This window comes from Papio anubis, chromosome 3 (genome assembly GCF_008728515.1).
Source record: "Papio anubis isolate 15944 chromosome 3, Panubis1.0, whole genome shotgun sequence".
NCBI classification, from domain to species: domain Eukaryota; kingdom Metazoa; phylum Chordata; class Mammalia; order Primates; family Cercopithecidae; genus Papio; species Papio anubis.
In genome coordinates this window covers 172,605,733-172,618,672 of record NC_044978.1, presented here as the reverse complement: position 1 = coordinate 172,618,672, position 12,940 = coordinate 172,605,733, and the positions used below count along the sequence as shown (strand labels likewise).

Here is a 12,940-nt window from a genome sequence, read left to right as displayed (position 1 = left end):
CCTCCTCTCACCCTCCACCCTCTGAAAAGTCCTATTGTGTGTTGTTCCCCTCTATGTGTTCATGTGTTCTCATCGTTCAGCTCCCACTTATAAATGAGAACATGCAGTATTTGGTAAGGATAATGGCCTCCAGCTCCCTCCATATCTCTGCAAAGGACATGATCTCATTCTTTTTTATGGCTGCATAGTATTTCATGGTGTATGTGTACCATGTCTTCTTTATCTGGTCTATTATTGACTGGCATTTAGGTTGATGCCATGTCTTTACTATTGTGGATAGTGCTGCAATAAACATTCATGTACATGTGTCTTTATAATAGAATGATTCCTATTCCTTTGGGTATATAGTCAGTAATGAGATTGCTGGGTTGAATGCTATTTCTGTGTTTAGGTCTTTGAAGAATTGCCACACTGTCTTCCATAATGACTGAACTAATTTAGACTCTCACCAACAGTGTGTAAGTGTTCTCTTTTCTCCACAACCTTGCCAGCATCTGTTATTTTTTTGACTTTTAATAGTAGCCATTCTGACTAGTGCAAAATGGTATCTCATTGTAGTTTTGATTTGCATTTCTTGAATCATCAGTAATATTGAGCATTTTTTCATATAATTGTTGGCCTCATGTATGTGTTCTTATGACAAGAGTCTGTTCATGTCCTTTGCCGACTTTTTAATGGGATTTTTTTCCTTGTAAATTTGTTTAAATTTGTTATAGATGCTGGATATTAGAACTTTGTCAGATGCATATTTGCAAACATTTTCTCCCCTATTCTGTAGGTTGTCTGTTTACTCTGTTGATAGTTTCTTTTGCTGTGCAGAAGCTCTTTAGTTTAATTAGATCCCATTTGTCAATTTTTGCTTTTGTTGTAATTGCTTTTAGAATCTTTGTCATAAAGTCTTTTCCCGTGCCTATATCCTGAATGGTATTAGGCTGTCTTTCAGGGTTTTTATAGTTTTGCATTTTACATTTAAGTCTTTAATCCATCTTGAGTTAATTTTTGTATATGGTGTGTGGAGGGGGTCCAGTTTCAATCTTCTGCAGCTGGCCAGCCAGTTATCCCAGCACTGTTTATTGAGTAGGAAATGTGTTCTCCATTGCTTGTTTTTGTTAGGTTTGTCAAAGATCAGTTAATTGTATGTGTGCAGTCTTATTTCAGGGTTCTCTATTCTGTTTTATTGGTCTATGTGTCTGTTTTGTGCCAGTATCATGCTATTTTGGTTACTGTAGCCCTGTAGTTTGAAGTCGGGTAGCGTGATGCCTCCAGCATTGTTCTTTTTCCTTGGGATTGCCTTGGCTATTTGGGCTCTTTTTGGTTCCATATGAGTTTTAAAATAGTTTCTTTCTAGTTCTGTGAAGAAAGTCAATGGTATTTTAATAGGAATAACATTGAATCTATAAATTGCTTTGCACAGTATAGCCATTTTAACAATATTGATTCTTCCCATCCATGAGCATAGAATGTTTTTAAAAAATTTTTTATTATACTTTAAGTTCTAGGGTACATGTACACAACGTGCAGGTTTGTTACATAATGTATACATGTGCCACGTTGGTGTGCTGCACCCATTAACTTATCACTTACATGAGGTATATCTCCTATTGCTATCCCTCCCCCATCCCCCTACCCCACAACAGGCCCCAGCGTGTGATGTTCCCCTTCCTGTGTCCAAGTGTTCTCATTGTTCAATTGCCACCTATGAGTGAGAACATGCAGTTCTTGCGATAGTTTGCTGAGAATGATGGTTTTAAGCTGCATCCATGTCCCTACAAAGGACATGAACTCATCCTTTATTGTGGCTACATAGTATTCCATGGTATATATGTGCCACATTTTCTTAATCCAGTCTGTCATTGATGGACATTTGGGTTGGTTCCAAGTCTTTGCTATTGTGAATAGTGCTGCAATAAACATACGTGTGCCTGTGTCTTTACAGCAGCATGATTTATAATCCTTTGGGTATATACCCAGTAATGGGATGGCTGGGTCAAATGGTATTTCTAGTTCTAGATCCTTGAGGAATCGCCACACTGTCTTCCACAATGGTTGAACTAGTTTACAGTCCCACCAACTGTGTAAAAGTGGTCCTGTTTCTCTACATCCTCTCTAGTACCTGTTGCTTCCTGACTTTTTAATGAACGCCATTCTAACAGCGATGGTACCTCATTATGGTTTTGATTTGCATTTCTGTGATGGCCAGTGATGATGAGCATTTTTTCATGTGTCTGTTGGCTGCATAAATGTCTTCTTTTGAGAAGTATCTATTCATATCCTTTGCCCACTTTTTGATGGGGTTGTTTGTTTTTTTCTTGTAAATTTATTTGCGTTCTTTGTAGGTTCAGGATATTAGCGCTTTGTCAGATGAGTAGATTGCAAAAAGTTTCTCCCATTCTGTAGGTTGCCTGTTCACTCTGATGGTAGTTTCTTTTGCTGTGCAGAAGCTCTTTCGTTTAATTACATTCCATTTGTCAATTTTGGATTTTGTTGCCATTGCTTTTGGTGTTTTAGACAGGAAGTCCTTGCCCAGAGCATGGAATGTTTTTACATTTGTTTGTATCATCTCTGATTTCTTTGAGCAGTGGTTTGTAGTTCTTCTTGCAGGGATCTTTCACCTCCCTGGTTAGCTGTATTCCTAGGTATTTTATTCTTTTTATGCAATTGTGAATTGGAGTTTGTGTATGATTTTGGTCTTGGTTTGGCTTTTGTTGGTGTATAGGAATGCTAGTGATTTTTGCACATTGATATTATATCTTGAGACTTTGCTGAGGTTGTTTATCAGCTTAAGAAGCCTTTGGGCTGAGACTATGGGGTTTTCTAGATATAAAATCATGTCATCTACAAACAAGGATAGTTTGACTTTCTGTCTTCTTATTTGGATGCCCTTTATTTCTTTCTTTAGCCTGATTTAGGTTGAATAGAAGTGGTGAGAGAGGGAATACTTGTCTTGTGCCAGTTTTCAAGAGGAATGCTTCCAGCTTTTGCCCATTTACTCTGATGTTGGCTGTGGGTTTGTCAGAGACAGTCCTTATTATTTTGAGGTTTGTCCCTTCAATACCTAGTTTATTGAGAGTTTTTAACCTGAAGCGATGTTGAATTTTATCGAAGGCCATTTCTGCATCTACTGAGATAATTATGAGGTTTTTGTGTTTAGTTTTGTTCATGTGATGAATCACATTTGATTTGTGCGTGTTGAACCAACGTTGCATCCCAGGGAGGAAGCCTACTTGATTGTGGTGGATAAGTTTTTTGATACACTGGATTCAGTTTGCCATTATTGTGTTCAGAATTTTTGCACTGATGTTTATCAGGTATATTGGTCAAGGCCATGTTAAGAAAGACAAAAACCTTAACCAAATTAAATTTAACAGAGTTTAATTAAGCAAAGAATAATTTGTGAATCAGGCAGCCTCTTGAGCCAGAGTAGGCTCAGAGAGACGCCAGTGCAGCCACATGATGAAAAGGTATTTATAGACAGAAAAAAAGAAAGTGATGTAGAGAAAATGAAAGTGAGGTTCAGAAATAGTCAAATTGGTTACAACTCTGTGTTTAACATATGTGAACATGTTTTGAACAGCTGACTTCTTTTGATTGGCCAAAATTTGGTGATTGGAACAAGAGTAGGTTGCAGTCTGTTTACATCTCCTTTTAGGTTATAGTTTACTATATACGAAGAAACATATAGGCTGAACTTAAAATATTTAAGGGGGCAGCCTTAGGCTAAACTTTATTTAGCAGCTGTCAGAGGAAGCTTTGTAACTCCAGTCTGCTGAGGTAGTCTTATGTAACAAATTTAATCACAGGAATGACAGCCATTATTTTTGCTGTAGTCCACTGATGATAAGTAAGTTATAGGTTCCACTTACATCCAAGGGGAGGGGATATACAGGGCATGACTTGTTGGAGGTCATCTTCAAGTGTGTCTGCTATATGTGGCCTCACTGAGCAGCCAGTTCTTTCCTTACTGGCTAGTTTCCATGGGAATCCAAATGATATTCAGGTTGTTATTTGGTGAATGATAATAACATCTCAGAAATGAGAGACAGAGGATGCCAGTCATGAGTACCTAATTGTCACATGCTTTATCCAGATGTCTTTTCTTCCAGACCAGACATTTCTGTCTAACTCTTACTTTGTGTCATTGGATTAAAATCCCAATTCCACTAATAAGGAGATTTGTAATCTTAGCCCTGTGTCTTAAGGTTTTTAAGCTTCTGCCTCCTATAAAATGGAAATCATATCATCCACCTCACTGAATTATTGAGTGATTGTGCTAAATGCCCAGCACCTGATAGGTACTTTATCAATGTCACTTCTCCCTCTCATCTATTTCTTGCTTTTGTGCTAAATATCATTTCTCTGTTGCCTCATTTGTAATTCAAAAACAGAACTTTTCACTTTGTGAAGCTCACATTTTAAAGGGAAAATCACATTCCAGTCATGTTTCTCCAAGTCTCTATTTGAGACTTCCTAAATCTCCTGGGAAACTTAGCTGTTAATACCTAGTTACTTTTATAGATGGCCTCATCTATTGCACTTTCCCCAATTTAATCCTCAGAGGGTGACCTGAACATTTGGAAGGGTGACATAACTGTGGCCCCTTTGTTCAGGGGAACTTAGTTTGTTTTCTGTGTGTCTCTGTGCACAATGCACTTTGCAAATATTTGCTCTTGTCAATACTCTTCACACATTCATGAAAAGGCATACTTAAACAAAGGTACTTGTTCTCTGCTTCTTCGTCTTGGCAGGCCTTTAATGGTTCTATGCATGTGTTCTTCTGCACTAAGCAGCTCACAACTTTGTGGGTCAGGTTATTGGTAAGGACTAGCCTGAGTGACTTGTCTTTGGTCTACATGGCACCATCTGGGAGAGTTAAGGCTGGAAGATCCACTTCCACAGTGGCATCTTCACTTCCGTGCCTGGTACTTGGTGGTCCTTGTTGCCTACCTCTCTCCCTTCACATGTCCTTTCTCCTCCAAGGTTTCTCCACGTGACTTAGGTTTATCTACATGGCAGTATCTCTTCTTCTATTGCAGCTGACTTTCAAGAGTACCAAATAAGTTAAAGGCTGTGCTCAGACCTTGCACAGTGTCACTTCTGCTATATTTTGTTAAAGCAATTACAGAGACCATTCAGATCTGAGGGTTTGGAGAATGGACTGCAATTTCTGATGGGAATGAGGCAAAGTTACGTTACAGAAGAATATCTGAAATGAGAAATACTGTTGCTTCCAATTTGAAAACTATAATCTCCCATAATCATGTAGGAACAGAGGAGTATATGAAAACAACAATTCACTTATTCAATACATTTTCTTTGCACATCTACTCTAATGCATACTTTACACAAATGACCAAGTAACACTATCTGCTTGTAAGATGCTGACTTTCTAGCAGAAGAGGCAAGAAAAGTGATTTATTGGTTAGTTTGTGCTGTGTAACAAAGTATTTCAAAACTTGATAGCTTAAAAACAAGTGTTCCTTTGGCTCATAATTCTGCGCATTAGCAGTTTAGTCTGGACTTTGCTGGGATGTTCTTCTGGTTTCAACTATACTCACCTATGAGTCAAGGGTCAGCTTTGGTGAGGTAGGTGGTTTTGCTGATCCTGGTTAGGCTCTTTCATTTGTTTTGGTGTTGACTACCTGAAGATTAGTCCCTTGGTAGGGAAATCTGGTCTGTCCTCCATGTGATCTCTTATTCACCAGGAAGACAGCCTTAGCTTGTTTTAACAGCGGATATGGAAGTCTAAGAGAATAAGAGAAGTTGTGCATGCCGGCTGAGGCCTAGGCTTGGAATTGGGGCAAAGTCACTTCTGCTGCATTCTATTGAGCAAAGCAAGGTATAAGACCAGCCTAGATTTAAGAGGTTGGGAAATAGACTCTATGCTTTGATAGGAGAACGTACAAAGTCTTGCTGCAAAGTAGAGATATAGAAGGACAATGATTTGTGGCCACTAATGCAATCCATCTATCAAAGGCACCAAGCAAGCAATGTCATTATAGTGTGGCAAATGTGGTGGGCTATGGGTACAGAGGAAGAATATGAACCTGGGACAGAGAGGAAGGGGAGTGGGGAGTAGCATGAAAAGAGGTCAAAGAAAGCTTCACTTAGGTGTGGATCCTGAGGATGGCTGGATTTCTGAGCTTGCCTAGAGAACAAAAGGGAATGGTTGTCTTTTACTGAAGTAGTCCTGCTTTGAAGTCTATAAGTATTTAAAGATCTTTATGTTATTTTTGGCAGGGTGTCAGAGGATGCTCAGGCAAGCTTCATGGTCACTCTGATAGCCCAGCTAAGAAATCCAGGGCCGGAAGGGATCCTGGAGATCAATTCTATTCATCTTCCTATTGTGCAGATGTGAAGACTTTCCCAGAGATAGGTCTGCCCAAGTTTATTAGTTTGCTAGTGCTACCATAACAAAAGTACCACAGACCGAGTGGCTTAGACAACAGAAGCATATTTCTTCATAGTTCTGTAGATAAGAAGTCCAAAATCAAGGTGTCAGCAGAGTTGGTTTCTTCTGAGGCCCCTCTTCTTGGCTTGCAGATGGCTACCTTCTCCCTGTGTCTTCACATGGTCCCCCAGCTTATGTGTATCTGTGTCCTATAAGGTTTTCTTACAAGGTTAAGAGTCATATTTGACCAAGGCCCACACTAATGGCCTTATTTTAAGTTAATTACCTCTTTAAATACTCTGTCTCCAAATGCAGTCACATTCTGAGGTACTGGGCATTAGGGCTTCAACATATCAATGGGGGAGCAGGGCACAATTTAACCCGTAACACCACGGTCACGTCATGTCAGCACTGAGCCCAGAAGCTCATGCTTTTCCCTGTGAAATAGGTGCTATCTCAGGTTTGAGCTAAAAGTGCTTTCATTCAGCTTCCCAGATGACTGTTGTTCCCAATGCAGATGCTGGTTATCTAGTTGCAACCCTTGCCTTGTATTCTGAACATCTCCTTCCTTGGGGATGCTCCCAGTAGTCAATAAGAAGTTAGAGGAAATCCAACAGAGCCCCGGGGTAAAGGACAGCTGGTACACAAACAGACTTGTGAGTTGCTGGCACATGTGAGGGATATTATCTTTAAATTAGTTGGAGAAAATTAATATTGCTCACTTGCTGTGCTCACCCTTATTGTCTGCTCTGAGAATCAGCAGGGCCGGAGCCTCTGTTGATAATATTTTTTAATTAAAAGGAAAATAACTTCTTGTGATTAATCTGCTTCTTTGGGGACTTGATCCAGAATCTCATAAATCTAAAATAAAAGCATCTGCTCGTTCACCTGCAGACTCCCTCCCCCTCAGCCAGCTTAGAAATCGGTGGAAGAGGAAGCTGGATGGAACAACATGAGCCCTGGTCAGGGCAGACCTAAGCCAGGAGATGAAGTGCCAGATTCAGAGAAAAGCTCAGTGGGATCCCAGATGGACCAGAATTCCTGGTAAGGACATCTTCTCCCATAGTGTTCAAGAGAGCAAGTGTTGGGACTAGAAAACCTTGGCTGTGAGTCTTGGGTCTGCCACTTGTCTGAGGCTCTTGGAGAATGTCTGAAACTCAGTTATTTTCCATCTGTGAAGTAGGGCTAGATGAATATTTACCTCAAAAGGAGTATTTGTGTAAAAGGATTCTGAGTTCTGGAGCCACACTGCCTGGTTTTTAATATGGAAGACTTTATTTTTTGACCTCGAGGTGGTTGTTTAATCATTCTGTGCTTCTGTTTCCTCTTCTGAGAAATAGGAATGATAAAAGGGCCTGTCTCATAGGGCTGTTGTGACTAAAAAAGCTTGAAAATGTCAAGTGCTGGGGCATGGCGTAGTAAACACCCAAGTAAATGTTTGCTCTCACGAGCCCATTCTTAGCACACATGCACACAATGGTTTCTGTAATTGTTATAAGTAAAAGGGATCTCAATGGGGGAAATTAACCTGCTTTTGTGTTTAAAGATTGAAAAGTGAGGCCTCAGAGGCAGGGTTGGGCTTACCCAAAGAACATTGAGCAAGTTATGGGCAAAACTGGACCTAGGATGCACTTTTGAACCCAGGGCCAGAATCACACAGTGTTGAAGTTCTTTCCTGGTTCTAATCTTCCAATAATCTAAAAACAAATCCACTTCTTGCAGTGCAGTTAGCCCCAAGCAGCATTGCAAGAGGACCAAGAGTCATGACACACCAACATCTCTCCAGGCCAAGCATCAGGCAGCCCTCCACACGCATTGACTTGTTTTATTTTCCCAGCAGCCTCCAGTACAGCCCTGTTTATGGATGAGGATACTGAGACTCAGGAGGGTACATAATGGACGAAATGCAGACTCTACAACACTGAAGTTGCCATCTCAGATGAGATTTAGTCTAACTCCAAAATGCTATGATTCTAGGGTGCCTCTTGGAGAAAGAGGGTCCTGTTCCCTATATTATCTACACTTTCCTTTTCTCCTCCCCTCCTTAGAGCTTTCTGTGGCTCATGTGGCCTCATCTTCACATATCCCTTTTCCAAGCCTGCTTAGGGAAGGGTTGGAAATGTATTCTTACTACGGTGTTAATGATTGATGCACATTTCAAATGTCAATCCTTCCCCTTTCCCACCAGCTCTCCTCCACATTGATTTAACTAAGGTCTTTTTCCACTGAACGTGGGCCAAAAGGAACCAGTGAAAAGTTTCCTCCTAATGGGCCTATGTGCATTCAATTCATGTTAGTGGTTGTTTCATTTGTATCATAGGTTGTAAAATACAATATAAACTGGGCCAATTATTATCACTCTTCTGGCAGCTATGTGAGGCGGGCCAGGCAGGATCAGAATCCTATTTGACAAACAAAATAATTGAAATCCTGGGAGGTGAATTTAGCACCTTATTTGTCAGACATTTAATTGAGTTAATAAAACCCTGGGTGTTCCTTCCCATTCTGGTGCTGTTTTCCTGCAATGTTGGGGCAATTGAGAACTCGTTTGCTTCTCAATTTTAGGTTACTGGAAGAAAGATGGGATTAGACTAGACCATGTTCAAAATGTTCATAAATGGTTTCTGGCTCATTTCTGACTTTCACGAAACAGAAATTCCATCAATTATATCAAAGGCCCCAAGCAACCCTCAAACAAGTGTTGGAATCCATTGCCCATGGACTGACAATGAACCTGCCTTTTAGCCCACAGAAGCCACTTGCATCTGATCATCCTGATTAATGCCAGAAACTAGGCTGGAGACAGCAGTGTCATTCAAAGAAAACTTCTCTCCTTTTTTTCTCCTTACACAGAGCTATGGAATTTATAGCTGATGGAACACTTACAGAATATCTAAGCAGATACTCTTTGTGTGGATGAGGAAACAAAGGCACAGAAAGGCTAAGCCATTTCCCAAATGTGATATGCGAATTATGTCTAAGCTATAGGAAAAATCAGTGTGTAGATGACAAAGGGAGATGACCACATTGAAAGCAGATGAACCGGCCTTCCTAACAGCTACTCCTCAGTGAAATGAATAATTTCATGAAGGGAAAGGTCTTTTAACACAATGACTGAAAACTGTGCGTCAGGTTTGCTGTAGAGGAGGCTCACACATCTGGGCTGGGACACTGTGGTACATGTGTGCTTGTGCTGGGGAAGAGGGCAAAATTGAAATAGATGATCTTGTCCGCCTTTATCTTCTTATTTGAATAGTGCCTTATTATTAGCAAAGCACATTAGTACAATTTCACTCTACGCTAAAGCAGATATTAAAGTTTCCATATTATATATAAAGAAACAAAGGCATAGAGGACTCAAGTAACTTTTCCATGTCGTACACTGGTCGTTGGTGACATTTGGACGGGAACTTTTGTTGCCTCACTCTCAGTCCTGTTCTCTGTCCTCTATGGGCCTGCCTTCTCACCTGTTATATTTCGTTTGATTCTTGGAAATTATTTCGGTCTTACACAGACACCATTGTCTATATTCAGCTGCACTTTTTGTTCACAGTGTCTGTTATATCTGTTGTGTGTGACCTTTGGGGTCAGACTCATTGGTTCACAATTCTAAATGTTTTGTGTCATTGTGCAAGTGACTTGACATCTCTGGGTCACTGTTTTCTCATCTCTAAAATGTGGAAGACCAAAGGAGGTATATAAAGTATGAGGAATAGTGCCAGACCCCCAGGTGGGCTCTCATGAAATGTTAAGTCATTTATATACTTCATTGCTTATCTTCATGGCCTCTTTCCAAGCTGTGTTCAGGAAGCCCCTGTAAAACATGGCCCTAGTTTGAGGGCTACAATATAGGATGGGAGAAGGAAGAGTTAGAGAATGTAGTGAACAGATATTTGGGACTTTACTGGACATTAGTGTGGCACCAAGAAATAGAGAGTGAACTAGGATTGTTGCTTATAACTTGCTCATTCATTTATTTATCAATCCATATTGCTGACCACCCAGTACCATATCTGTGTTAGGTACTAGACCAGATGTAAAGAAAAGTTAGGTCATGGCTTAGTTCCTCAAAACTTGCCTGGCTTTGTGGTGATTGGCCTTGGGTAAGTTACTTCTATTTTTGAGGACTCAGTTTCTTCATCTATACATTATAAATAACAGCTTTCTTGGCTAACTGCTAGTTTACTTGCTTTTAACTTTTGACGACTGAATCTTGTACCAGATATCAGGTCTGAATGTCACTCCTAGAGACAAAGGAAGGCATCGTCTAGAGGAGGAGATGGCATTGTCACCCACACTCAGTTGTGATTTTCTCAGGCAGAGTCACTGGAGCTGGCTGTCCTCTGCCTGCAGATGTACCCAACTTTGATCTGAAAAGAGCTTTTCTACATGCTGCATTCTTTTAACTGAAATTCCTAAAAATCTTATGCATTATTCAAGTTCCAACCTAAGCTGCTCATCTCTCCAAGGAGTAGCCAAAAACTTTCTTAAATCATGAAAAATCAGGTCATGTTAAGTCCTTGTTCAAAATTCTCCAAAAACAACAATTTTTGAACAAAGTCCAAAATGGTATCTTAGTTTGGGATATTCCCAAAGTCGACTCTGAAAGAAGGGCTTGAATTCAAATAGCATATTGGGATGAAAATGAGACAGGGAAGAAAGAAAACTGGGAAAGAGTATCCTGATGAATAGGTTATCATTGTATGGAACTGGGACTTCACCACTCTCTGAGGAACCTCATAGAACAGCTAAGAATTGTTCCATCAAGGGATGGTGAATCTGGGCACTTATCCATCATGTCCTTTCTTCATTGTGGAGGGTTGACCTGGGGCATATTAAACTTCTGCAACATGAAGCCTGCCCTGACTCTGGATTCAACACCTCTCCATGGTGTGGGAGAAAACTGCCAGGCAGCCAAGGGGAGAGAAGGCAGGCTTTTAGGGTGTGACTCTATCAGCATGGATGATGAGTCCCCCTATAGCTGCAGGTGAACATAGAGTTGGGACAAATGTTTATGAGCCTGGATACCCACAGTGTCCTCACAGCCTCCAAGGACCTCCACTCAGACCTCCACTCCATCTATCCCCTACTCTGCTCTGGCAACCGGATCATTATTATAAATGCCAAACAACTTTCTATATTTAGATCTGTATTCATATTCTGTAGGCTACCATAACAAAATACCACAAACTACATGGCTTCAACAACAGAAATTTATCCTTTCCCAGTTCTGGAGGCCAGAAGAGACAGATCAAGATGTCAGCAAGGTTGGTTTCCTCTGAGGCCCCTCTCATTGGTATGCAGCTATGTCTCCTCACCATGTGTCTTCATATGTTCTTCCCTCTGTGTGTGACTGAGTCCTAATTTCCTCTTCTTACAAGGAGACCGGTCATATTGGATTAGGGCCTGCCTTATTGACCCCATTTAACTGAATCAGCTCTTTAAAGACCCTATTTCCTAATACAGCCACATTCTAAGGTACTGGGGTTTAGCACTTCAATATATAACATTTTTGGGAAAAAAAAAAACCTCAGCCCAAAATAGGGCCTTTGTGATTTCTGATCTTTTTGCCTGGAACTTTTATTCTTCAGATATTTACATACTTTGCCTTTCATTTTATTCTGACCTCTGCTCAAATATTTCTCTTGGGTGGGAATTGGCTGATTATTGTTGTTAAATTAGCAACTCTGACCTCTTTTTTCTCTTCCTTTCCTCTCTTTCTCTTGCTTCATTTTTCTTGATTTTTAAAACATCATTAACCTCATAGATATGTGCATGCATACACACACACGTTAATTGTTTTGTTTTCTATCTCCCTCACTCTAAGTTAAGCTCCCAAGGGTGAGGACATTTTACATCTTGTTCACTGAAATATCCTATGGGCTTCCAGCATTCCTTGCTCCATGCACCGGGAAGACAACGTTTGCTTTGTAATAACTCACTGACTGAATGAGCATATGAGTGAACAAAGTGTACTGTTCTCTGCAGGATTGTCCTCAACTTTCCTTCTCTGCATTTTCCATTGCACTTAATGTTCTGGAATTGACTAGTTGATAGTCAGTATCTTGCACAAATCTCACAGAGGTCTAGAACATCTGATTTATGCTTCAGAACCTTAGGAACCAGTGGCTTGCTAGGCCCTCAACAGACATCCAGGAAATGTGTGTGCATATAATTGTTAATATTCTAACAATATTGCTTATTACATCATGCTGTTATTTTCATAAGAGCTCACATGAGAAATCTCTTTCAGAATTTAGCAGCAGAATTAAAAATGTAATTTTGTCCCATGAGGAATGTGTCTGTTTCTTTTTTTCCTATAAGGAAAATCATGTTAGATTTTCTTTTGTGTCCTGACTGCAAGGAATTGCAGTTATGTTATTAACACTTATGATTCAATTGTCTCCCTTCTCCATCTTTCCATGGTCTGAAGTTTACTTTTCTATGTTTAGAATATATTTAGTACTTTCTCCATTTTATGTCACCCTCAATATATTTGAAAAAGAGATAATAATAAGTAAAATGAATAAATTAAAAATGGGACTCTATCTG

The 12,940-nt window shown here is 40.1% G+C and overlaps 1 long non-coding RNA gene across 1 annotated transcript in view; it reads left to right on the top strand.

Moving 5' to 3' along the window:
* The first annotated feature begins 11,654 nt into the window (after positions 1-11,654).
* LOC103884229 overlaps positions 11,655-12,940 on the top strand; it is a 48,943-nt gene continuing 47,657 nt past the window's right edge. Inside the window, exon 1 of the long non-coding RNA XR_002521944.2 lies at positions 11,655-11,684. This is a non-coding gene — a long non-coding RNA (uncharacterized LOC103884229). The remainder of the gene's footprint in view (positions 11,685-12,940) is intronic.